We start from the raw sequence: 25,781 nt of genomic DNA, 5'->3' as shown, positions 1-25,781 counted from the left end.
CTAACACACATACTAACACAACACTAACAATTAAACATAAAATACGAAATAATTAAACACTAACACGACACTAGCTATTATGAACCTTTGGACACTGCTCCCCGGCAACAGTGCCAAATTTGATCGAGGCCGTACCCGAATCAAATAAACATGAAAATGCAGTAACTAGGAAGTGATCATAGGTCGTTTCCCAACGAGCAATGATAAACCAAATGTTCATAATATACTTTCAGTAACAGTAACGATTGGGGGGTTTGTTTGTTTTGTGATTTAAAGAACAGAACAAGTAAACTGGAATATGAAACTAATAATATTAAAAACGGGTTGTTTCCTCTAATTCAGAAGCCATTCTCTTGTCCTGGGTTATGGAGAATTCGTCCCTAACAGTTAACCACTTAATCCAACCCTATTTTAATTTACTAAGCGAAAATCAACTTAGGGTTGTCAATACGTGATTAAGCAACACATACACCAATTAGCCCTTCGTCCATTAAGCATGAACGCAAGTTAGGCTCAGAGGAAATTAATCGAACACGAAGCGTGCACAGATTAATATTACGAATGTGGGTTAACTGGTGAAGGGAAAACTGCCAGGAAGTCACATTATAAACAAAACCTCGAAGAGAGTTGAGCTTCGTCCTCAAAAGGAAACAACACCACAATATTTAGCCTTCCATAGATTCAAACAGAAAACGTAAATGAAACTAGAAGCAGAAACATAAATGAAGCAGAAACGTAAATGAAACAGAAACGTAAATGAAACAGAAACGTAAATGAAAGCAAAAGAAGAAACAAGAACGAAATTGTAATTAGAAGCAGAAAATGGAAAATTTCATTACGTGAACAGTAGCATTCGAACAGAAAAACGAAAACCCTAAACAAAGCCTTGAATAATGAATAGCCTAACAGAATAGCCTTGCACAAATCCCAAGGTTGCTATTTAAAAAGAGTCACTCAAAGTAACTGGGCCCTATTACATTATTCTGGCCCAAACGAAATAAACACTGAACCACATAAAATAAAATTGCAATCTCCTAATTAGAAATTAACTAAAGTAAGCGCTGCTTTATTTGCCCTCTTCAAGTCCACAACCAAAATCCGGATTAAGCCCAATGTTTCATTAATTCCTGAAATTAGATTAAAAACATCAAATTAGCTGAATGAGCCCAAATAATAAAACTGTATAATTAATTTGACAATTAAGACTAATCAGTAATTAAAATGGTGCAAAAAGGGTTTAAGAAATAGAAGAAAATGATGGCACATCAGTAAGGCTTCCGTACTTTTCCGTAAAGTATGAAAAAGGGGGTGAACTTAGTAATTGGGGTGCGCTTTGAAATCTTCCTCAAGAAGCCTCTGGGCGGCAAACACCTCCCTTTTTCCCTATAAATAGGGGAGGGGGGCTGTTTCAAAATATTCCGGACCCCTTGGCTATGCATTTCAGTTGTTTTGGGTGAAAAAATGTGTTTTCGTGAAGAAAATCCAAACCGAGGTGCTTTCGTAATGCTTCCGAGACGTTTCCGTAAGCGATTCTGTGGAAATTCTTCATCGTTCTTCACCGCTCTTCTTCGTTCTTCGGTCTTCAACCGGTAAGTTCCCGAAATCGAATATTTCAATTCATTCTATCCACCCTTAGTGGTTCCTACTTGTTTTGATAAAATGAATTTCAACCGATCATTTGCGTTGTAATCTCGTTTAATCACTGTTAAAGCAAAATCTAACCGATCGTTCATACTGTAACCTCGGTTAAACAAAAATAAAATAAAATAATCAAAATATCTTGAAAAAAAATAATAAAATAAATCAAAAAAATTAATCGGACATTTTTCTTTGAAAGTTTCCTTGAATGAATTGACTAATAACCAAAGTGAAGCTAATTCTAAAATCAACTCATAAATCAAGCTTTGTCCACAAAAATCACTAAAAACCGTTTTAAGGTCCAACGCCTTAAACGATCTTCTTTGCTTTTATCGGTTAACATGGACCGTTCAAAAGCATAAAATCAAGACGTAACTTTACTGCTTTTGCAAGAACTGCATAGGTTTGATTTTCTCATCGCAATTGAGGATTCGTAGGAGCAAAAGCCCCGCTTTTGTCAACCACCCCAAGAGATCGTTAATGGTCCAACGCCTTAACGTTCCTCTCCTTTCAAAAACCAAGAAATCGTTAATGGTCCAACGCCTTAACGTTTCGAGATTGTTAATGGTCCAACGCCTTAATGTTTCTCTACTTTCAAAAGAATCAAAAGATCGTTTAATGGTCCAATGCCTTAAATGACTTTTGTGCGGTTAAAATCGATCTTGCGGAAAATGATCAAAACAACTTAACCAAAGTTTAGTTCTGAAAGAACTACATAGGTATGATTTCCTCATCGCAATTGAGGATACGTAGGAGCGAGGGAAACACTCTTGTCGACCACAAAAAGATAAAAAAATACAAAAAACCCATAAAAATCATAAAGACATAAAAAAGGGAAAAATACATAATTTTGAAGTCATATTTGCACACTTGATTGAAGGTTGCCGTCCCTTGTGACGGATGCGTGGGGTGCTAATACCTTCCCCGTGCGTAAAAAAAACTCCCGAACCTTTCACACTTAAAGTTCGTAGACCACACCTTTTTGGTTTTTCCGACGTTTTTCTCGAATAAACGTTGGTGGCGACTCCGCGCATTTTCCTTTCTTGGAAGACGCACCCATGAGCCTCTGTGTCGCCCTCCCGCCGAAGGGTAGGTTGCGACAGTTGGCGACTCCACTTGGGACTGTTTTTAGAGAGTTGGGCCTTCTAATCTCGTGCAATATCATGACTTCCTCTTTTGTCAGTTCCCTTTTATTTCTCTTACGTTCTTGTATATATCTCTTTGATGTTTTTAGTGTGTTTTTGAAATGTATGCATGAGATAGATATTTATTCATTTGATGCACACAACACCAACACCTTTTTTCACACACGGTAAGTTGAAAAGGGGCCCTACACCCGGGTCCATGGGAACATAAGGAGTGGAGGTGAATCTGTGGGTATGCTGGGTCTCCGACTTGCTTGATAATAGTGAACCCTCATCTAGAGTTTTTCTCTTTGATAACATATTGTTGCTAGTAGTCCCTACTGCCGCAATATGTTTTTTCGAAGGGGATGATACCTCTAGAAACCATCAAGAGAGATATGACCACCTTGGGAATTATCACTAAAAGCCTTTTAGTTCCTCCCATTTAGGTCCCTAAAATAGGGGCGCGAAGTGAACACGTTGCGTGCCTTTTAAACACTGCCATGCATATAACCTAAATTTCATGTACGCCTTTGCTATATGATTATTTGTGGATATTGCCATATTGTGTACATCCCCGTGTTGTGCTTTTGTGCGTCTACATCATGTCGTCATGCACGCTTTGTATGTTGGTCTCATCTTTTGTCACGGGAAGCCGAAAGGTCCATATCACCTTCTTAACTGCACACATGGGGCACTACGCCCCCGAATGCGCAAGTAAGAAGAGATGATTTTTCGGGCTCTCGTGTCCGTAAATGCATTCATATCATGCTCCGTATAAGCATCTCTTCATGGCATCGTAATGGACATATCATTCCTGAATTTGTCACTTACCATATTCATGCATTGCATTTTGCATAAGTCATTTCATCACTATGCATCTGCATCTAACATGTTTTTTGCATACCATTTATTTTCATGTTTACTCATGCATGATCCTTGCATTTTCCTCTGCAAAACAAAAACAAAAAAGGGAATCATGAAAATTCACGATGCATTCTTAGTTGCATATGTTCGGTACCATGAGCCAACCATGTTGGGATCATAAACCCGTTTCACTTAAAAAAACAAAATGATTGAACATGGTACCTAATGCATGATTAACTAAGAAAAGATGTTCCTTCGGGCATCTCAATCTCATAATTACATTTGCCATGCATAGCTTAAGTATGCTCGAGTCATTCATCTCTATGAAATGTTGTCGAAGTATTGGCGATCGAAATTGCCATTCCTTGGATTATAGGGTTGAACCAAGCTCATGCTTTCTAGAAAAGGTTCATCAAGTCAATGTCAAGTATGGAAGTAACCATCTTGCAAAAAAATTGGGGCAAAAGATGGATGGAGTTACATCGCTGCTTCGTCTACTGCTAAACATATTTAAGACTGTTGATGTCCTTGTTACTTCCAGTTTCACCTTGACAAAGATGTCATGGACCATGTTGAAAATCTAAATTGATTCAACCCCATGTCCTGCGTAAAAATTCGCGATACTTCAACTGTGCATCATTCGCATACATCCATGCTTTTCAATTGGTTGCATTGCCTATTGCATTCTTTCCTTCAAAACCAAATTGTAATCATTTAAATCAAACGAAAGAATGCGATTTACGGTGCCCTTACCAATCGCGTGCTAGAGCTAGAGTAATGGGTGAAGTAGAGGAGGTACAAGAACAGATCAAGGCTGACATGGAGGCCTTGAAAGAGAAAATGGCCATGATGATGGAGGTCAATGCGGCTGCAATAGTCGCTACCGGCACCATTGCTGAGGGGGACCTGACCCCCCATATGGCCTTAACCAAATAAATCATCCAACCTCAGATATGGTAGGTCTGGAAGGCAAAGAGTTGGGAAGTACGGGTGGCCCTTATTTAGTGCAAAAAAACAAGCATGCCTTCCCGCCATATGGCTTGCCTCCCAACTATACACCACCCAATGTGGCGTACACTCCCAATGAGAATGTCAATAACTCTACTCCTATACTCATTGAGAGCCAACAACCTCAAACTGATCATGCACATGTCTCTTAACCCATGGGGGAGACACATGAAATATCCCATCGCAATCTAGCCGACTTCGAGCCTTGCCTCGGATATGCCACTGAAGGGCAAGCAGTTGGTGATCTACCCCTGCAAAACACTTTGGAGGGCCCTCAATTTCGCCCCCAACCACAACCCTTGCATTCCACAGTGGGTAAGATCCCTCCTGCTACGGTAGAAATGGGAAAGTTGGATCATCTAGAGGAAAGGCTCAGGGCCATTGAAGGAGGTAGAGGTTATGCCTTTATTGACATAGAAGAGTTGTTCCTAGTACCCAAACATGGTCGTTCCTCTGAAGTTCAAAGTGTCGGAGTTTGATAAGTACGTGGGGACTGTTGCCCCAAGAATCATCTGAAAATGTATTGTCGGAAGATGGGGGGCATACGCAACAGATGAGAAATTGCTGATACATTTCTTCCAAGAAAGTCTTACTAGGGGCAGCTGTCACTTGGTATACTAACTTGGAACCTTCCCGAGTCCATTCTTGGAAGGACCTAATGGTTGCCTTTGTTAGGTAGTATCAATACAATTCTGATATGGCTCCGGATATGATGCAACTACTTAACATGTGCAAAAAGGAGCACGAATCCTTCAAAGAATATGCCCAAAAGTGGAGAGATCTGGCAACTCAAGTGGCACCTCCAATGACGGAGAAAGAGATGATCACAATGATAGTAGACACATTACCAATGTTTTGCTATGGAAAAATGGTGGGTTACACACCTTCAAACTTTGCAGATTTGGTCTTCACCGGTGAAAGGATCGAAGTGGGTCTGAAAAGGGGCAAAATGCGAAAACTGGGGAAAATGAAGAGGATGAGGGAGAAACCCTTGCTGTGACTACCATTCCTACACGACCAAATTTCCCATCAGCCCAACAATGTCATTACTCAGCCAATAACAGTCCCTCTCACCCAATCATCCACAAAGGCCATCCCCAAAACAGCCACAAGGCCTGCCTGCTTACCACACGCCTAATGCCCAAACACCACCTTTAGCACAAACCAAAGCACCAACCAAGAAATGAATTTTGCAGCGAAAAAGCCTGTAGAATTCACCCCAATTCCAGTGTCCTATGCTGATTAGCTCCCATATCTACTCGATAATTCAATGGTTGCCATAACCCCAGCCAAGGTTCCTCAACCTCCATTTTTCTGAGGATACGACTCGAATGCAACATGTGCTTATCATGGAGGGCCCCCAGGCATTCCATTGAGCATTGTAGGACCCTAATGCATAAGGTGCAAGGTCTAATTGATGCGGGCTGATTGAAATTTGAGGAGAATTGCTTGTGAATCCTGACATTGACAAGAGATGCCACACATGGGGCAATTTGAAGGTTGTTGCTAGATGTCTCTAATGACTCATTAGTATTTTCAAGTTTATGCCATTATTGTAAACCACAGTTACAATGCTAAATAATATGGATAAATTTAACATCCTTGTCTTTCTCATCCTCTCACAGTTACATCTTTGCTTATTCAACTTCCACCGGAATGTTAGTGTAGGCCATTGGTTTGTTTGCTCAAGTGACCTATGCTCCTAAGTTTTTGACTTCCAAGACCGTTCAATCAAAGATTACTCGTCCTACGCGTTGGTGGGGGGTGCCGTAAAATGATGAGTAAAGTTCAAAACAATAAGTTTCAGAATAAGAAAAAAGAAAAAAGCATTTGAATGACTGTGTTTTCAAGTAAAAATATAGACATTCATGTGACCTCATTTTATCATTCCTGAAAGTTTGTCTTTTTGAGAGAGAAGTGAGTTATCAAGAATAGGAGTCATTTGACTTAATCCGTCAAAATCCTTCAAATGTTTCTTGAGAATCAACCGCTTCTTTCATTCTTCCTTGCTACAAGGTTGTGAAAACAAGACAACGATGGATACCTCAGAGCCCTACACTGGGGCAATGAAAGGCACCATGCATAAACCTCAAGCGAACCTAGGGGCAGATCAAAAGTTCTCACCCGTCGATGTTTTTAAGTAAAAAGAGGGGGGCAAACCCTGGGTTTTCTATGGATTGATTAAACGTCAAACAACTCTATTGTCGTCACTCCAAAATGGTCGAGTGACTAAATCAAACAAGACATACACTCTGAGGGAGTTCCCGGAGAGATTTGCAAAAGATAGGATAAGGTTGCATGAATTATCACCTCTTTCAAAAGGACAGTCAATCTGTGTTTTCCAAAAAATCAAATCAAAATCAAAATAACAAAATAGGGAAAGAATGTCATGAACATTGTACAACTTTCCATTACATTACATTACATTGTTGCATACGAAGTCCGCATTTACCGTATTTCAAGACAAAGGTTGCATGCATCTGCATCCCTAAAAAGCATGTTAGCAGCATAGATTTCCAACATCTAATGTCCCAACTTTTAAGTTTAGGATGTCCTCTCGATGAGTCAATCTCTTGCTTTCTCACAGGGGTGGACCCTTGAGTACTAGAACCTATTGCCTTTAGAGGACTACACGTCCTCGCCTTCAGAGGGCTACACGCCTTCACCTTCAGAGGACTACACGTCCTTGCCTTTAGAGGACTGCACGTCCTCACCTTCAGAGGGCTACACGCCCTCACCTTCATAGGGCTGCATGCCCTCGCCATCAGAGGACTACGCGTCCTTGCCTTCAGAGGGCAACACGCCCTCACCTTTAGAGGACTACACACCCTCACCTTCAGAGGACTACACGCCCTCGCCTTCAAAGGACTGCACGTCCTCGCCTTTAGAGGACTGCACATCCTTGCCTTCAGAGGACTGCACGTCCTAGCCTTCAGAGGGATGCACGTCCTCGCCTTCAAAGGGCTGCACACCCTCACCTTCAGAGGGCTGCACGCCCTCGCCTTCAGAGGGCTACATGTCCTTGCCTTCAGAGGACTACACATCATCCACTTCAGAGGACTACACGTCCTCCACTTCAGAGGACTACACGTCTTCCCCTTCAGAAGACTACACGTCCTCGCCAATAGAGGGCTATATGTCCTCGCCTTTAGAGGGCTACACGTCCTCACCTTCAGACGACTACACACCTTCATCTTCAGAGGACTACACGTCCTCGCCTTCAGAGGGCTACACGTTCTCACCTTCAGAGGACTACACGTCCTCCCCTTCAGAGGGCTACACGCCCTCGCCTTCGTTGGGCAACACGTTCTCACCTTCAGAGGACTACACGTCCTCCCCTTCAGAGGGCTACACGCCCTCGCCTTCGTAGGGCTACACGCCCTCACCTTTTGAGGGCTGCACGCCTTTGCCATTAGAGGACTACACGTCCTTGCCTTCAGAGGGCTACACGCCCTCACCTTCAGAGGACTACACGCCTTCACCTTAAGAGGACTACACACCCTCGCCTTCAAAGGACTGCACGTCCTCGCCTTCAGAGGACTGCACGTCCTCGCCTTCTTAGGGCTACACGCCCTCACCTTCAGAGGACTACATGTCCTCTCCTTTAGAGGTCTACATGCCCTCGCCTTTAGAGGACTACACGTCCTTGCCTTCAGAGGACTACACGTCCTCGCCATTAGAGAGCTGCACACCCTCGCCTTCAGAGGGCTACACGTCCTCTACTTCAGAGGGCTACACGTCCTCGCCTTCAGAGGGCTACATGTCCTCACCTTCAGAGGACTACACGCCCTCACCTTCAAAGGACTATACATCCTCGCCTTCAGAGGGCTACACGCCCTCACCTTCAGTGGACTACATGTCCTCCCCTTTAGAGGGCTACACGCCCTCGCCTTCGTAGGGCTACACGCCCTCACCTTCAGAGGAGTACACGTCCTCTCCTTTAGAGGTCTACATGCCCTCGCCTTTAGAGGACTACACGTCCTCGCCTTCAAAGGGCTGCACGGCCTCACCTTCATAGGGCTACACGCTGTCGCCTTCATAGGACTCCACTTCTGCACCTTCAGAGAACTCAAGGTCCTCTGCCCTTAATGCTTAATCGAGGCCTGCGCTCCCGAGTGAGGGGCTAGTAGTTTGATTTTATCAGTTCCTGGGCCACCCCCTGATATTGGAGGGCGACCAACTGTGCGAGGACAACCAGAGAGGGAGGCTATCGTGCAACTACTATGCATACCAGGGCAAGATTTCACTCAGCCGCTGTAAGGAGATTAGTGTGGATCATGCACACCGCCACAACTCCGATCTTCCCCTGCCGAAGTGTCAATTGGTTTGTGCCGTCATGACATAGGTTAGTATGCACGTGGCTCAATTAATTTTTTATGACATCCACTATTTGCAGGGATCACGCCCACAAGACACCCAGTGGACCCGGAGAAGTCGAACAGGGCCCTGGGGTTTCCAGCTTTGGTTATGGGCCTTTGTCAGTCCTACCGGGTGCCCGTCCCCCCCAGCAAGGTCACGCCATCGTGACATAGGTAAGTATGCACATCGCTCAACTAATTTCTGATGTCATCTATTGTTTGTAGGGATCACGCCTGCAAGGCACCCAATGGACCTGGAGAAGTCCAACAGGGTCCTGGGGTTTCCAACTCTGATTACGGGCCTTTGTCAATTCTACAGAGTGCTCGTCGCCCCCAACAAAGTCATCATGCCCCCTATTAACCGGGCTTTCATCAAGAAGTACTGCGCCCCCCAGGCAGGCGCAGGGCGAGACACCACAGCAGCCTGGGGATGGCCAACAACGGGCAATAGACGCACCGCCGCCACCTCCAGAGCCCCTCATCTCATCTACAAAGGCTGGAGCGTTGCCTATGACACGTGGCCGACCAGCGAGCGACCAAGTCCAAAGCCAAAGGTAAGCAAAAGTACTAGGCCCGTGACCGACAAGTCATCACGCGTCCGGCTCAAGAGGTTAAAGAAGCGCTACTCGGAGGCAACCTAGAATTGGTTATGAAGAAGCTCCCTGCAAAGCAATCCAGGAAGGGCACCATTGAAGAGGGTTCTAGTGCGGCCCCGCAAGCCGACACAGGCTTTGACAAACACCGATTCCAGAGCGTGGAACATCAGTTGCGTTTCGAGGCCATCGAGGGATGGTCATTCCTCAGACAGAGACAGAGGCAGCTGAGGGATGATGAATTTCAGAATTTCCTTGGAAGAGGCGGAGCCATACGACCGGGATCGCCAAACTTGTGATTTATCCTTCATTACTACTTTCAGTTATTTTCTTATTCTGTTATTTCCCTTGTGATTTGACATTATCTGCTTCCAATTATTATGTCCATTGTGATTGAACTGAACATGCAGTTATATGTCGCATTGTGAGTAATTTACCGCTTTTGGCATATGGTCGTACTTACTTTACGATGATTTGTCCAAAATGCAAAAATGTGTGTAAGTTTGGTGTACTTTCGTTCACATTCCTTTTTTCAATAAAATGTAATCTCGGGTATCAACCGTGTCCAGGTTACGATCTGTTTTTAATCTTTTGAAAATGGCCAAAACAAAAAAAACAAACAAGAACAATTTTTTTTTTGACTAAAAAGCCAAGACGCTCTTGAAAAGAAATGAACTCTAGCTCTTTCTTTGAAAAAGATTCACCGATCAAAACACAAAGGGTTTTGTTGAAAAAATGTGTATACACCTGAAGGGTGAATGCTGTGAAAATTTTCCCGAACACCCAAAATGGACTTGGATGAATGCATGAATTGATAAAAGAACATGTGTTGGAAACACTGGGTTGACTTAAATAAGGAAAATGAATCCTGAGCCCTAGTGTCACATGACCATAAAAACTTGATGCTTGAGTGTCCACATGGGTGCATGCATGACTAGTTTTGCATAAAATTTCCTAATCATCATTGTAGCATGTGTGTCATGGAAATAATCTGGGACATTCCTTTATCCCTGAACCGCTGGCCAAACCAACACCCTGACAAACGTCACGTCCGGCTGTTCTGCAAGCCTTTTGAGCCAAGACCTCAAATCACCATAAACCTTGACCCAGGATGAGAATTTCCATCCTTGCCCTCGGAAGAAGGAACAATGGGGTCTCTTAAGAAAGAAGGGTCACTCACTGTTGAGCTGCTAACACGTTTCAAATACAAAAAAACAAAGGAAAAGAAAGTTCCCGATCAAAGATAGGAAGAGAACAAAAGAAAAAGAAAGTTCCCGATCAAGGATCAGAAGAAAACAAAAGAAAAAAAGGAGTAAAGTTCATGATCAAAGATCGGAAGAAAACAAAAGAAAAAAAAGAAAGTTCCTGATCAAAGATCGGAAGAAAACAAAGAAAAAAAATAAAGTTCCCAATCAATGATTAGAAGAAAACAAAAGAAATATATAGAAGGGTCTTCGGACCAGACAAATATCCAAATAATACAGAATAGTCACAATCAAATAAGGAAAGAAAGGAAACCACAACTTGAAGTGGTCCTTTCCCTTTGATTGCCAACCAAAATCCTGTGCGCTGGCGATTTTCTCGTCCCGCACTAAACAAAAACAGAAAAAGGGAATGCCAAAACACTCGAATCCAAATTTCCCACAAAAAAAAACACCATTCCCAAAAAAGTCCTATTGATCCATGATCACACATGTAATCTTTGATTTGATAGGAAATGATTTGCAAAATCAAGTCATGACATATCTATGGTTCGGAATTAGGATAAAACACTTACCTGTGTGAGATTGATACACTTTGAGTGATTTTCTTCTATTTTGTTGGGCCCAGTGTTTCCTCTAAATGGTCGTTTAGAAATGAAACGCTAACATCCAAAATCTCATTTTGTGGTTATGAGAAAATTTCATCAGCATACTCTCCTTCCCCAATAGACACGTTGTTTTTCACCAAAAATTATGTGTTGCTCTGATCAATTGGGGGGTTTTGTTTCTTTACTAAAGCATGTTCGCATTTTAGTGAAAGAACATCGAGGCTATTTTAGTCTCACACAAAAAAGGCAAGAACTACGTAGGTCTAAGTTCCTCATCACAAATTGAGGATACGTAGGAGCAAAAGCCCCGCTTTTGTCGACCACCCCACCTTTTGCTATCCAGTGACCCAAGAGTCCGGTAGCATGCGGAGACACCTTACGGTTATCCGCACCTCCTCATTCGGAGACCCCAAGTCCAATTGACAAGCAGAGACCAATGTGGTCATCTGCACCCTTTCTGGAGATGTCAGCATCTTCTGGTAGAGACTATTTTAGTCTTACACCGCTTTCTTAAGAATTACGTAGGTCTGAGTTCCTCATCACAAATTGAGGATACGTAGGAGCAAAAGCCCCACTTTTGTTGACCACCCCACCTTTTGCTATCGTGACCTATGAGTCCGGTGGCACGCGGAGACACCCGATGGTTATCCGTGCACACTTTTTGCTATCATGACCAGTGAGTCCGATAGCATGCGGAGACACCTTACGGTTATTCGCACCTTTGTCATCCAGAGACGACAAGTCTGATGACATGCGGAGATACCTTATGGTTATCCGCACCTTTTGTTAGTTAGAGGCAAGTGAGCCCGTTGACACGCAATGACTAACATCGTCATCTGCACCTTCCTCGGAGATGTCAGCATCTTCCGGCCAAGACTGCGAAAAAGTCTCATTTGCTATCCGTAAGACTCAAAGCCCGATAGCATGCAGTGACTAACGTCGTCATCTGCACCTTCCCCGGAGATGTCAGCATCTTCCGGCCAAGACTGCGAAAAAGTCTCATTTGCTATCTGTAAGACTCAAAGCCTGATAGCATGTAGTGACTAACGTCGTCATCTGCACCTTCTCTAGAGATGTCAGCGTCTTCCGACCGAGACTGCAAAAAAGTCTCATTTGCTATCCGTAAGACTCAAAGCCTGATAGCATGCAGTGACTAACGTCATCATCTGCACCTTTCCTGGAGATGTCAGCATCTTCCGGCCGAGACTTTTTTTAGTCTCACACTTTTATTACCCTGACCCATGAAGTCAGGTGGCAGGCGGTGATACCCGAGTGGTTATCTATACAAAGACAACTTCTGTTAATCCTGACCCGTGAAGTCAGGTGGCAGGCGGAGATACCCGAGTGGTTATCCGTACAAAGACAACTTCTGTTAATCCCAACCCGTGAAGTCAGGTGGCAGGCGAAAATACCCCAAGTGGTTATCCGTACAAACACACTTTTGTTAATCCTGACCTGTGAAGTCAGGTGGCAGGCGAAAATACCCCATGTGGTTATTTGTACACACACAGTTTTGCTACCCCGACCTATGAGAAGTCAGGTAGCATGTGGAGACACCCTATACAGTAATTCGCACACATTTCGAAGAAAAAAATGTCTTCAGTCATTGCATGCCTTCAAAGGCGACAATGACCCTCATTTACATTTCGAAGACGACAATGTCTTCAGTCATTGCATGCCTTCAAAGGCGTCAATGTCCTCATCTACATGTCGAAGACGACAATGTCTTCATCCATTGCATGCCTTCAAAAGGCAACAATGTCTTCATTTTCATTTCGAAGACGACAATGTCTTCACCTTAAAAACTTCAATATCCTTTTTCCCTGTGCTTTGTATGACTCGACGTCCTTCTTTTGTACGCTTTTTTTTTAAAAAAAAGGGGAGAGTGAAAATGAAAATGAAAATAAATTAAATGAGAAAAGAAGGAATTTCAATATCTTCATGCCTTCACGGGTTTTACTGCTTGGATTTGTGCTAGTGGCCAGTCGGGTAAAGATTCAACTCGAACGAAATTAGTGTCTTATCTTTACTTTCCTTTTATCTCCAATAAAAGGTAAGTAAAGAGGGGCAACTGTCATATCCTAATTTCGTCTGGGGACCATTGTTTATCGGCATGTGACCTTTGTTTGGCAACCTCAAAATGTTTAACACCCATCGTTGTGGAATCCGTAAAGTTCTGAGATGTTTCAGGAAGAAACCGGTCAAAAACACGAAAACGAGAGTGTATTTAGCAAAGTGGGGTGTGTGTAAATAAACTATTACACTCTAATTTCATCCGAGGAATATTGTTGATCGCTTCAGAAGGCTTAACACTCATCGCAGTGGAATCCGTAAAGTTTCGTGAGATTTCGAAAAGAAAACAACCAAAAACACAAAAATAGGGGGGTGAACTTATCAAGATAGGGGTGTTAATAGCAATTCGAATCTAGGCCCTTCCAGAAAATTTTGGAAGTTGGGTTGCTTAAAGAGGAAGAAACTGGGTGGCAAGCTCCTCAATGTTGAAAAATGGTTCCCGGGCTTCTGTACTGCTTCTGTAAAATTTCCGAAAACCTTGGGTAAGCATATTTCGCTTAACATTGGTGAAAGGGAAGAGAAAAAAAGTTGAAAATCAAATCCGAAACACTTCCGTAAGGCTTCCGTAACTTTTTCGTAAAGTTCGAAAAGGCGGGTGAACTTAGTAATTGGGGTGTGCTTAGAAATCTTCCTCAAGAAGCCTCTGGGCGGCAAGCACCTCCCTTTTTCCCTATAAATAGGGGAGCGGGGCTGTTTCAAAATATTCTGGACCCCTTGGCTATGCATTTCGGCTGTTTTGGGTGAAAAAATGTGTTTTCGTGAAGAAAATCCAAGCTGAGGTGCTTCTGTAACGCTTTTGAGACGTTTCCATAAGCGATTCTGTGGAAATTCTTCATCGTTCTTCACCGTTCTTCGTTCGTTCTTCGTCGTACTTCGGTCTTCAACCGGTAAGTTCCCGAAATCGAATCTTTCAATTCATTCTATGCACCCTTAGTGGTCCCTACTTGTTTTGTGTACTTTCACTTTCATTTCGCTTACTTTCAGTTTTCTTTTCTTCTGTTTTTAACGTGCTTTAACCGATCATTTAAGCTGTTATCTCGCCTAATAAATGATAAAATGAATTTTAACCGATCATTTGCGTTATAATCTTGTTTAATCACTGTTAAAGCAAAATTTTACCGATCGTTCACACTGTAACCTCGGTTAAACCAAAAAAAGAAAAATAATAATAAAATAATCAAAATATCTTGAAAAAAAAATAATAATAAAATAAATCAAAAAAATCAATCGGACATTTTTCTTTGAAAGTTTCCTTGTATGAATTGACTAATAACCAAAGTGAAGCTAATGCTAAAATCAACTCATAAATCAAGCTTTGTCCGCGAAAATCACTAAAAACCGTTTTAAGGTCCAACGCCTTAAACGGTTTTCTTTGCTTTTATCGGTTAACATGGACCATTCAAAAGCATAAAATCAAGACGTAACTTTACTGCTTTTGCAAGAAGTACGTAGGTCTGATTTACTCATCGCAATTGAGGATACGTAGCGTTTTTGTGGAGCACCCCAAGAGATCATTATTGGTCCAACGCCTTAACGTTCCTCTCCTTTCAAAAACCAAGAGATCGTTAATGGTCCAACGCCTTAATGTTTCTCTCCTTTCAAAACCAAGAGATCGTTAATGGTCCAACGCCTTAACGTTTCTCTCCTTTCAAAAGAATCAAAAGATCGTTTAATGGTCCAATGCCTTAAACGACTTTTGTGCGGTTAAAATTGATCTTGCGGAAAAAGATCAAAACAACTTAACCAACGTTTAGTTCTGAAAGAACTACGTAGGTTTAATTTCCTCATCGCAATTGAGGATACGTAGGAGCGAGGAAAATACCCTTGTCGACCACAAAAAGATAATAAAATACAAAAAAGCCCATAAAAAGCATGAAAACATAAAAAAGGGAAAAATACATAATTTTGAAGTCATATTTGCACACTTGATTGAAGGCTGTCGTCCCTTGTGACGGACGCATGGGGTGCTAATACCTTCCCCGTGCGTAAAAACAACTCCTGAACCTTTCACAGTTAAAGTTCGTAGACCACACCTTTCCGGTTTTTCTGATGTTTTCCTCGAATAAACGTTGGTGGCGACTCCGCGCATTTTCCTTTCTTGGAAGACGCACCCGTGAGCCTCTGCGTCGCCCTCCCACCGAAGGGTAGGTTGCGACAAGTATTATCAAAATTAATTTTGAATGAAATTGATTTTACAAAATTGACTTTGGTTAAAATTGATTTTGAAGTGATATGATTTACATTTGGGTGTTTTAATTATAGAAGCATTTAGTGGTGAGATACATTATAAAATATTTTATCCAATACTTAAGCTACTCAAAGTTGTTTTAGCTTAGAATCAATTCCTCAATGGAACCCAAAACATGAAAATTTATCAAAAACCACATAAATTGGTATTTTAACGTGAAATCAAACAAGTACTAAGCTTCCACATTTTTACATAGAATTGATGTGATTTCTCTTATGGAAATGGTTATGCAAACATGCAATAAATGAAACTCCAATTCAGATTGGAGAATAGCATAAAAAATACTCAATTAATTAATTTGGTCCAGGTTTTGTTCTTTTAACTTAGGGTAACAATTATTGCATAGGGTTTATGTTGAAATGGAAATTGTTTGTTGACGACATGTTGCTTGTTGGTTTGGTGGATCAATCAGGAGGCTAAGGAACAGGCAGAGAAGAGGGCCACTACTTAGTTGATGTTTGATTTGGGTTAGAAGGCCTATGGGAAGGGCTCCTATGGACATGCCATTGAATTTCTTGAAGTTGCACTCACTATCATACCCAGGCCTACATTATTTGGTGGTGAGGTTGGTTCTTTCTTGCCCAAACAAGAATTTTTGTCTGATTGTGGAACGAGGAGGTAAATTAATTTTTAAAAAGTTGTGAATTTTAGATACAAATATGACTGGCTATGGCTTATGAGGCCCATAACTGCCATGCAGGTTGCATTGCTCTATACCAGCAAATAGAAAAGACGCACCCAAGTGTTAGCATTCGATGCCAAGTTGCAGAGCTTCGTTACATTTTACAAGCACCATAGCTCAAGATATCGCATGAGGAGATGGTGACTATATGATGAAAATCCTAAAACTGCCCAAATACAGGGACCTATAACCAGGAGTAGGACCAAACAGTCAGAGGATACCCTCCAACAAATGGTATCAAACATCCTTACCAAGGCCCAAGTGAAGAAGGATGAAGGCCCAGAGACACTACCAAGAATCTTAATTGTTGTTGAAGGCCCAAACTAATTTGAAGGCCCATGCCAAATAATTTTTTCTATTTCTATTTTTTTATTGTCATTTTAATTAAATAAAATTGGTTCCTTTTCAGCTGCACCTCAGATACACTATATGTATTGAACTCGTTTTTAGTAGAAGGACTTTTTGGCATTTTGAGAATATTTTGTGAGAGCTTCTCTCTGGGTTCCTTGTTAAACCAATCTCAGACTTATCATGGTAATCCTTGTGGCGTCTATCCTGACTTATCTTCCCTCTCTGGAAGTGGCATCCTCCAAATTCTGTGACCTGTACCAAGCGATCTGCTCCTAGTAAGGATCACATCACTATACCCTTGATTGGCTTTACTTATGACAGGTGAATGCATTGTTGTATTTGAAAATTAGCCTCGCTCAAGCCTTTGTTTAGCCTCTCTTGTATGATAATGTTGTTGCTGCTCATTTTTCTTTCTATTTGTTGCATAGTAACTGACTTTGTGCATTATTCTCATTTCTCATCTATGGGATTCTTTTGTCTTGTACTGAATAGATGTGCTTGTCTTCTGGTAAGATTTAAGAGTTTTGCATGATTGCGCTTAGACTTTTTCATCCCACTACTTATGCAGTTGCACAACTACAACTAGCTTTTCTGCCAATTGCACCTAGACATGTGGAAGCCACTGCTTAGATCCTTTCTTCAAGTAGTGAAACTTTCATATTCTTCCTCCAAACATTTTCTCAAAACCTTTCTCATTTCATTTAAATGCCTCTCAATCACAATAACTTCCATCCAATATTTTCTTCCATGCTAGCCTCGATTCTGGCCTCCGACCCTTTAAGCCTTTCCTCCAAGAAATCCATATGTTCTGTCACTCAATCATGGATGGATATCTACTCCGTTGGCCTAAAAAATCTCCTCTCAATCTGGCAGGTAAGACCAATATGGTATAACACCAATTTATAAATTAGTGAATGATTATTAATTTATAAAAAATACACAGAATCTCCTCATTGATCCATGTCGTAAAGATTCAAGAAAGCTTTACATTGGTTATCAATTGTCTAACATAAACTTCACCTTTTACTTAGGACTTGGGATATAACATGTTAAAGATTGCAGCAAAGCACAACATGGGCAGGTTGATGACATGATTTTGAAATTACAATAGAACATTATGCCAGATATTTGATCCATGTACCGACCCCACCTAGTGAGAAAAGGATTGGTTTGTTAATGTTGTATACAAATTCAACATACTTCAAATATAATAGTAGTTGTAGAGTTCCAAGCCAAAAGATAAGGTGCATTTAATGCATAGTGGGAATTGAATTTTTATCACTAAGGTTTAGGTGGTTTAAATGCAAAGTGAAAGATTGCATTTTACTAGATGAAACTTATTTGAATGGATGCATTGGAAGTTGTATTGTTTCAACTTCCAAGATAATTTATTTATTATAATTGGTGGAAATCTTCACTATAAATAAAGAAGAGAATTAGTGGAGAAGAGACTAATGAAGAGAGAGTGTGTGAGAAGAGAGATTGTGAAACAACTTCACTTTGTTGATAGAAAAGTGTCTTTGTGTGAGTGTTATCATTTCTTGTAACCATTGAGTGTGGTACTCGAGTTTGTAGAGTGATATGCTATTTAGGGTGGGTTACAATCTTGTAATCATTTTTGTGATAGGGAAATACTTTTGAGACGATTTCGTGGATGTAGGCAAGAGGTGCCACACCACGTTAAATTCTTGTGTTTGTTATTATTTTTTCTACGGTGTAATGTTTGTTGTGTTCTCACGATCTTTTGTGAGTATGGGTAACTTTGTTTGTGTGAGCATTGATTACCCAATAGTAGTTGCTGTCCCTAACTCAGGCTCATCCACATATGAGTTCTTTACCAGCAAAAGTAGTGATGCAATCCTACCCCCCCAAGGGCATTGAATAGAAGACTCCAAGAAGATTGGGCCAAAGATGCAAGAGAAGGCCCTAAGGTTCTCATGAGCCTTAGGGTAGATTTCGGGCCCATGGGCTAAGTATGAGCCCACTTATCTTTGTACATATTAGATTAAGGTTTCATTAATTTTGGGTCTTGTATTTAGCGCTCCATAATGTAGGTAGGGTACCCTAGAATTATAATATTTTTTCAGCCCTTGTATTTTAGGGCACCTAGACTAGTTTTTGTATTAGGGGTAGTTTTGTAATTTCACATGCACTAAGTGTATATTTGATGTGTGTGGTTGGAAATAAATTTAATTGAATTGGTAGAAGCCTAATCCAATTAAATTTTAGAGGGGGAGGTGAGCATTTGCTTACTGCACCCCATTGCCACATCATATAGTCACACTTTGTGCATGTCCTTCATGCTTTTCATGCCTCATGACACCTAAGCACACTTAGTGGAGAATCTTGGAATTGATCTTGGATTAGTGGGCTGAACCATAACTAAAATTCACTAATCATAATTAGTGAAATTTTGGCTCCAAAGTTTGGCTCCACAAATTCAATTTCAAATTCAAGTGAAATTTGAATTTCCCTCCAATTTTGTGTGACACTTGGGCTATAAATAGAGGTCATGTGTGTGCATTTTTTAAAACTTTGATCATTTGAATATTAAACTTCAGATTTCAAAGCTCATTTGGAGCACAAAATTTCGTGCTCTTCTCTTCCTCTCCCTTCATTCATCTCCTTCTTCCTCCAAGCTCTTATCCATGGCCTCCTATGGTGGTGAGCTTCTTCTAGACTCATCTTCTCCTTGAAGTGGCGTCTCTTCTCTCTCTTCCTTCTCCATTTCGCTGCCATTCATCTTCCAAGAAGCAAAGGAATCCATAGATGAAGAAGATCCTAGGCCTACAAGCTCCAATGGAGCTTACATCAAGTAGTACTTTGGTTCTCTAACTTTTTTTTTGTTTGGATTAGTTCTATAACTTTTTTGTGTTTCATTTTGATCTTTTATCTCTTGTTTTGGTTTCAGTATGGTCCTATTTATCAAATGTGGCAGTAAAAACCATCACAATTGACAAAAAAATCATGATTTTTGGTGGTCAAACCCCTCCACAATTGACTTAATTGGACCTAATAGAAAAAAAAATTAAAGGACTAAAATGAAATAAAATATAGGATCAAACAAAAAAAAAGTCCGAGGACCAAATTACTAGTTATTTGGTTTCCCGTTTCTAGAAGAGCAGTCATCTCGATCTAACAATGGGTCTTGGTTCCCATCAGTATTCTTGTGACGGGATGCTCAAACTATGTATTAATGATAATTTTTTGGTTTTGTTCTTATTGTTAATCCTTATTTATATTTATGGCATGATTAGCACATCGTAGTTATAAATCAGTTGAATATGAATACATGTCAAAACATGCTTTGATTTCTTGCAAGTATGGTATCTATTATAAATGTGATAAATGCATAAATGGGATTGAAAAACCATTTAATTAGAATCACCATTAATAGAAACCCAACCTTACTTTTGCATACTCTAGTTCAAAAGCTCAGTGGGTGATAACAAGTGATTGATTGGTAACTTGAAGTACTACTGCACTAGAAAGATTGTACAACCATTCCAAGTCTAGTGCAAATTACAATTTTCAAAGGGTTGTGTCTTTACACTCTTAATGAAGTTAACTAACACTGAGACTTTGAAAGAATTTCTCTTGTTTGAACACAAGGAGTAATACTGCTTCTATCAAAAGTTTGGGTTGACTTTTAGAAATTTTCATTATTGATGATGCAACACATGGCTGTATTAATGCTATTTATTCTCTGTGAATGGCCTTAGTATAGGATTGTGTTATTTCTGATCTGGACACAAGTTAATAATTGTTAAAAGTATTTAGATACTATGAATTACATTGAAATACACTAATAGTGTGTTTGGATGGAGCAATTTAACAGGGGAATTCATTTTTTCAAGGAATTTAAAATGATTCGTGATAAAATAGCTTGTTTGGATAGAATATTTGAAAGAAGATTTAATTTTTGGTATTTTTATGAATCATTTTGATTGACTAAAATAGTGGGATTTCAAATTCTCTCAAAAAATATAGAATTTGAAATTCTTTTTTCGGAGATGCTCACTCTAACTTACGTTCTTGCTCGTGACTCTTTCTTGCTCAACACTCACAACTACGGGTGACCAAAGTTTTTACGGCCGATATCGACATAAGTTGTTTTTCACTGACGTTGGCTGAGATTTTTTCAGTCAGAAATTTTTTGTATGATGTCAACCAAAACTATTTTTTGCCGATATCGACTAAGATTTTTTAGATGATGTTGGTTAGGATTATTTTCTCACTGACGTCAGTCATGGGAAATTTTTGCTAATGTCAGCCGAGGATTTTTTTGGCCGTTATCATCTAGGTTTTTTCAATTGATGTTGACCAATGATTTTTTTGACCGATGTTGGCTAGATTTTTTCTACTGACATTGGTCATGACTAACTTTTGAGTAGATACATGTTAGGGTTTTTCAGCCGGTGTCAGCTAGGTTTTTCTAGCCAACATCAGCCAAAGCTATTTGTTAGCCAATATCGGCTAGGGTTATTTTTTAGTTGATGTTAGCTAGGGTGTTTTGGTTGATGTCAACTTGATTTTCTTAGCCGACGTTGGTTAGGATTTTTTTGCTGACATCAACTAGGGTTTTTTGGCTGACATCAGCCATAGCTATTTCTTAACCACATTAGCTAGGTTTTTTGGTTGATGTTGTTATGCAATCCTCCCTAGGAAGGGACCAGTCACTAGAGCCATGAGCAAGAGGCTCCAAGAGGATTGGGCTAGAGCTGTCGAAGAAGGCCCTAGGGTTCTCATGAACCTCAGGGTAGATTTCTGAGCCCATGGGCCAACGTTGGTTCCAATTATCTTTGTACATATTAGACTAGGATGCCATTATATTTGGTCTTTGTATTTAGGGCTCTATAATGTAGGTAGGGTACCCTAGAAATATAGGATTTTTCAGCCCTTGTATTTTAGGGCACCTAAACTAGTTTTTGTATTAGGGGTAGTTTTGTAATTTCACATGAACTAAGTGAATATTTGATGTGTGTAGTTGGAAATAAATTTAATTGAATTGGTTGAAGCCCATTCCAATTAAATTTTAGAGGGGGAGGTGAGCATTTGCTTACTACACCCCATTGCCACATCATATAGTCACACTTTGTGCATGTCCTTCATGCTTTACATGCCTCATGACACCTAAGCATACTTAGTGGAGAATCTTGGAATTGATCTTGGATGAGTGGGCTGAACCATAACTAAAATTCACTAATCATAATTAGTGAAATTTTGGATCCACAAATTCAATTTCAAATTCAAGTGAAATTTGAATTGAAATTCAAATTTCCCTCCAATTTTGTGTGACACTTAGGCTATAAATAGAGGTCATGTGTGTGCATTTTTTTCAACTTTGATCATTTGAATATTAAACTTCAGATTTTAGAGCTCTTTTAGAGCACAAAATTTTGTGCTTTTTTCTCCCCCTCCCTTCATTCATCTCATTCTTCCTCCAAGCTCTTATCCATGACCTCCTATGGTGATGAGCTTCTTCTAGACTCATCTTCTCCTTGAAGTGGCGTCTCCTCTCTCTCTTCCTTCTCCATTCTGCTGCCATTCATCTTCTAAGAAGCAAAGGAATCCATTGATGAAGAAGATCCTAGGCCTACAAGCTCAAATGGAGCTTACATCATGTTGGCTAGGGTTTTTTCTACTAACACCATCTAGGTATTTTTGACCGACATCAAGCATGACTATTTTTAGTCGACATTGACTAGGTTCTTATAGTCGACATCCAGTAGAGTTTTTTCGGTCGACATTGGTCAGAGCTATTTTTTAGCCAACATCGGCCAAGGCTATTTTATAGCTGATGTTGGGTAGGGTTTTTTGTCTGACATTGGTCAGGGCTAATTTTTAGCCAACTTTGACTAGAGATTTTTCAGCCAACGTTGACCAATGATGTTTTTCAGTCGACATCGGGTAGGTTTTATTGGTCGGCATCGATCAAGATATTTTTTAGCTGATATTGGGTAGATTTTTTTGTCAACGCCTGCTAGGAGTATTTAGGCCGATGTTGACTAAAAATAGCCTTGATCAATGTCGTTTGAAAAGACCCTAGCCGATGTCGGCCAAAGAAACCCTAGCCGATGTTGGTAAAAAAATCTAGCCAACATCGGCTAAAAAATAGACTCAACTAACGTTAGCCAAAAAATAGCCCCGACTGACGTCAGCTGACAAATATTCCCAGCGTACTTTGACAAGAAAACCCTATTTGATGTCAACCAAAAAATAACCTTGGTTGATGTCGGTTTAAAAACATCACTAGCTGTGGTCAGACAAAACAATCCTAGTTAAAATTATCAATATTTTTTATTTATAAATTATTAAAAATTGAAAATGTTTTTTAATTAATATTTCAAAATTAGATTGTGTTTATTTTCTATAAGGTTTAATATTAAAATTTCATCTATTTAAAATATAAAATTGAAATTTTGCATATGTAGAAAATTGAATTGCCCTATCCAAACAAAGAATTTAAAATGAAAAAAATTTGAATTGATTTATCCATTTGAAAAATGAAAAAAAAATTAAAATCAAAGCAATTCAAATTCTAGACATTTCAAATTCCTTGAAATTTTAAAATTCCTGATCCAAACACAAGGTAAGGAAAAGCTCAAACTGAGAAATACTTTCATTTATGCATGACACTATATGGATGTGAGAAATTATTTGTCTAGATTTTATGAGGAGGATTGTTATGATACTTTGTAGAGCAGGAATAGTTCTTCCAACTCATTGCATAAGCTGCATAGTGATATCTCATAGGCTCTGCCATCCTATTGCTTCGGTGGTGGCTTTGCCGTGGCACAATTTACTTTTCTGACATTAGCACACTTAGGCAGCCAAAAGCCAATGATAGGCGATGGATTATGCCATTATGGTGCGGAGGCACATATTGATATGTCAGTCAAAATGATTTGGTCGCTAAATTGTAAATTGAATTGCAGATCAGTTGTAGGATTATAAATAATTATTTTTGCAGCTTCTATCTTAAGGACAATGTCCTCTTCATATTTTAAGCAAACTTAATTTGAATTTTCATCTTTGTTCTCTGCCCATATAACATTTATACCTGGTGTGAAGCTTTCCCTAATGTGTTAAGAATTCTTTTCTTGTATGTGGTTTACTATGGTGACCTCAGTTGTTAGTGGTGTTAAATCAAAATGATTTTGAGTCTTTCTATGCATATTTTAAAGAGAAGACTAATTAAATAGCCCTTTATAGTTAGCAAACAATATCAATGATGCAATGATGCTATTATTTAATAATTATCTTGACAAGAAATAGCGACAAAGCTATAAAGCACATGTACAGTAATTGAACTAATTGCTCTCAAAGAAATCAAGAATGCAATTATGGATGCCCAACTCTCTCTCTCTCTCTCTCTCTCTGAGTTCCTTTTCTTTTCAATTTTTCTTGTGCCTTTTAGGCTTATAGAGGGTAACAAGTAGGATTGAATTTGCTGCAACTTGTTGAAGTTGTATCATCTTTTTCCATTCCTTTCTGGTTCTTGAAAAGCACAATATATCTCTTTATATGCTTCAGTTTTCCAGATAAAGGAACTGCCACTGGCATTGGTATTGGGGAACATTATAACTGCTTATGCATTTTTCTTTTGTTATATTGTAGTTGCATATTTAAAATTATGGTTTATCAAGTATGTATTATGTTATAATTGTAGCTATGCGGCAACATGGAGTGATAAATACAAGGACAAGGATAAAAAAATTAGTGGATCAGTCACGAATCAGCTTCCATCATCTAAAGATTACCTTGGGGACTTTCTTGTATGGAAACCTCCCATTGGATTAAGGAGAAATCGAGCTTTCTGGGTTGGCTTAACAATATGGTTGGGATTAGTTGGAGCTACCCTCTTTATTCAAAGATAAAATACACTTATAAAAGAGTTTGAGTTCTCAGATTTGTGATGTATACATTCTAATTATTTATAGTTTTTCTTTTTTTAGTTTATATAATGTGAAGTCCATGTTGTAACATTATAGAATGTATGGAATAGATTTGTAAAATTATTGTATGTATCAGATAGATAAAGATGCTATTTTGCTATATTTCCCTAGTGTGGTGTTTTCATGTTGAAATTACAAGGATGTGCAGTAATTCTATTAAAAAAGAGAAAAAAAAAACATGTATAGCAGAAATGGCTAGTTTGTTGCACAGGTTAAAACCAGGATAAGTTAAAACCGGGAATGAGGGTCTCTTACTATTTATTATTTTAAATTGGGACAACAATATTTCTATGAGGCAAATTTATGTCAAAGGGTCCTATTTAGAAAGTATTTACCAATCAGGGTCTGTTTTAAAACTATTTACAAGGGGGGTCCATTTTTTACAAGCTTGCCGCAGTTGCCAATGGCGATATACCCTCAACCGCCATTGCCACTAGCGAGGGAGCTGCTTACATGGACATGTCGCCATTGATGTTGGCGAGACACGCTGACGTGGCCAGCATGCAGAGGATGCCGCCATTGACAATGGCGAGTCTGGTGACATGGAGCTAGAATTGCCCCTCCCATTGGCGAGACATGCACAACACAGGCAGCTAGGGCATAGGCTTGCAGCAGCAGCTTGAAGAGGCAGCAGGTTGCAGAAGGTTGCAGAGGAGGCAGCTTTTCATATATTGCCATTACTAATGGCGAGACATGCACAGTTGTAGCGCCCCTTCAATAAAAAAAATCCTCCATTAGAAAAATCCTGCATAGAACGCGTATACTCTTATCCTCTCCTCCCCAAGTTCCTCTATAATATTTTATCTTCTCCTTCTCCTGCATGTGTCTTCTTGCGTTTCGCTCCTACTATTGGCGATATACTCATTTCTTGTCACAAATTGGTACATGTTTTTTTAATTAATATTTTTAAGGCACAAAAAGCATCAACAAAAGCTTATAAATAATTAATCGTAATAAAAATAACTTCAAAATAAAAATTCTAATTACAAAAATTAATACACTTAAACTTCAGCTTAAAATTTTATTGTAACAAAAAATATTATTACTTAAAATAAATAATTTGTGAATGAT

The 25,781-nt window shown here is 39.8% G+C and overlaps 1 pseudogene; it reads left to right on the top strand.

The window, feature by feature from the left end:
* Positions 1-10,079: 10,079 nt before the first annotated feature.
* LOC100785225 (uncharacterized) lies at positions 10,080-24,632 on the top strand (annotated as a pseudogene).
* Positions 24,633-25,781: the final 1,149 nt, after the last annotated feature.

Source organism: Glycine max, chromosome 18 (genome assembly GCF_000004515.6).
Source record: "Glycine max cultivar Williams 82 chromosome 18, Glycine_max_v4.0, whole genome shotgun sequence".
Classification (NCBI taxonomy): Eukaryota; Viridiplantae; Streptophyta; class Magnoliopsida; order Fabales; family Fabaceae; genus Glycine; species Glycine max.
The sequence above is the reverse complement of the archived record's forward strand: the minus strand, read 5'-3'. Positions and strand labels throughout refer to the sequence as shown.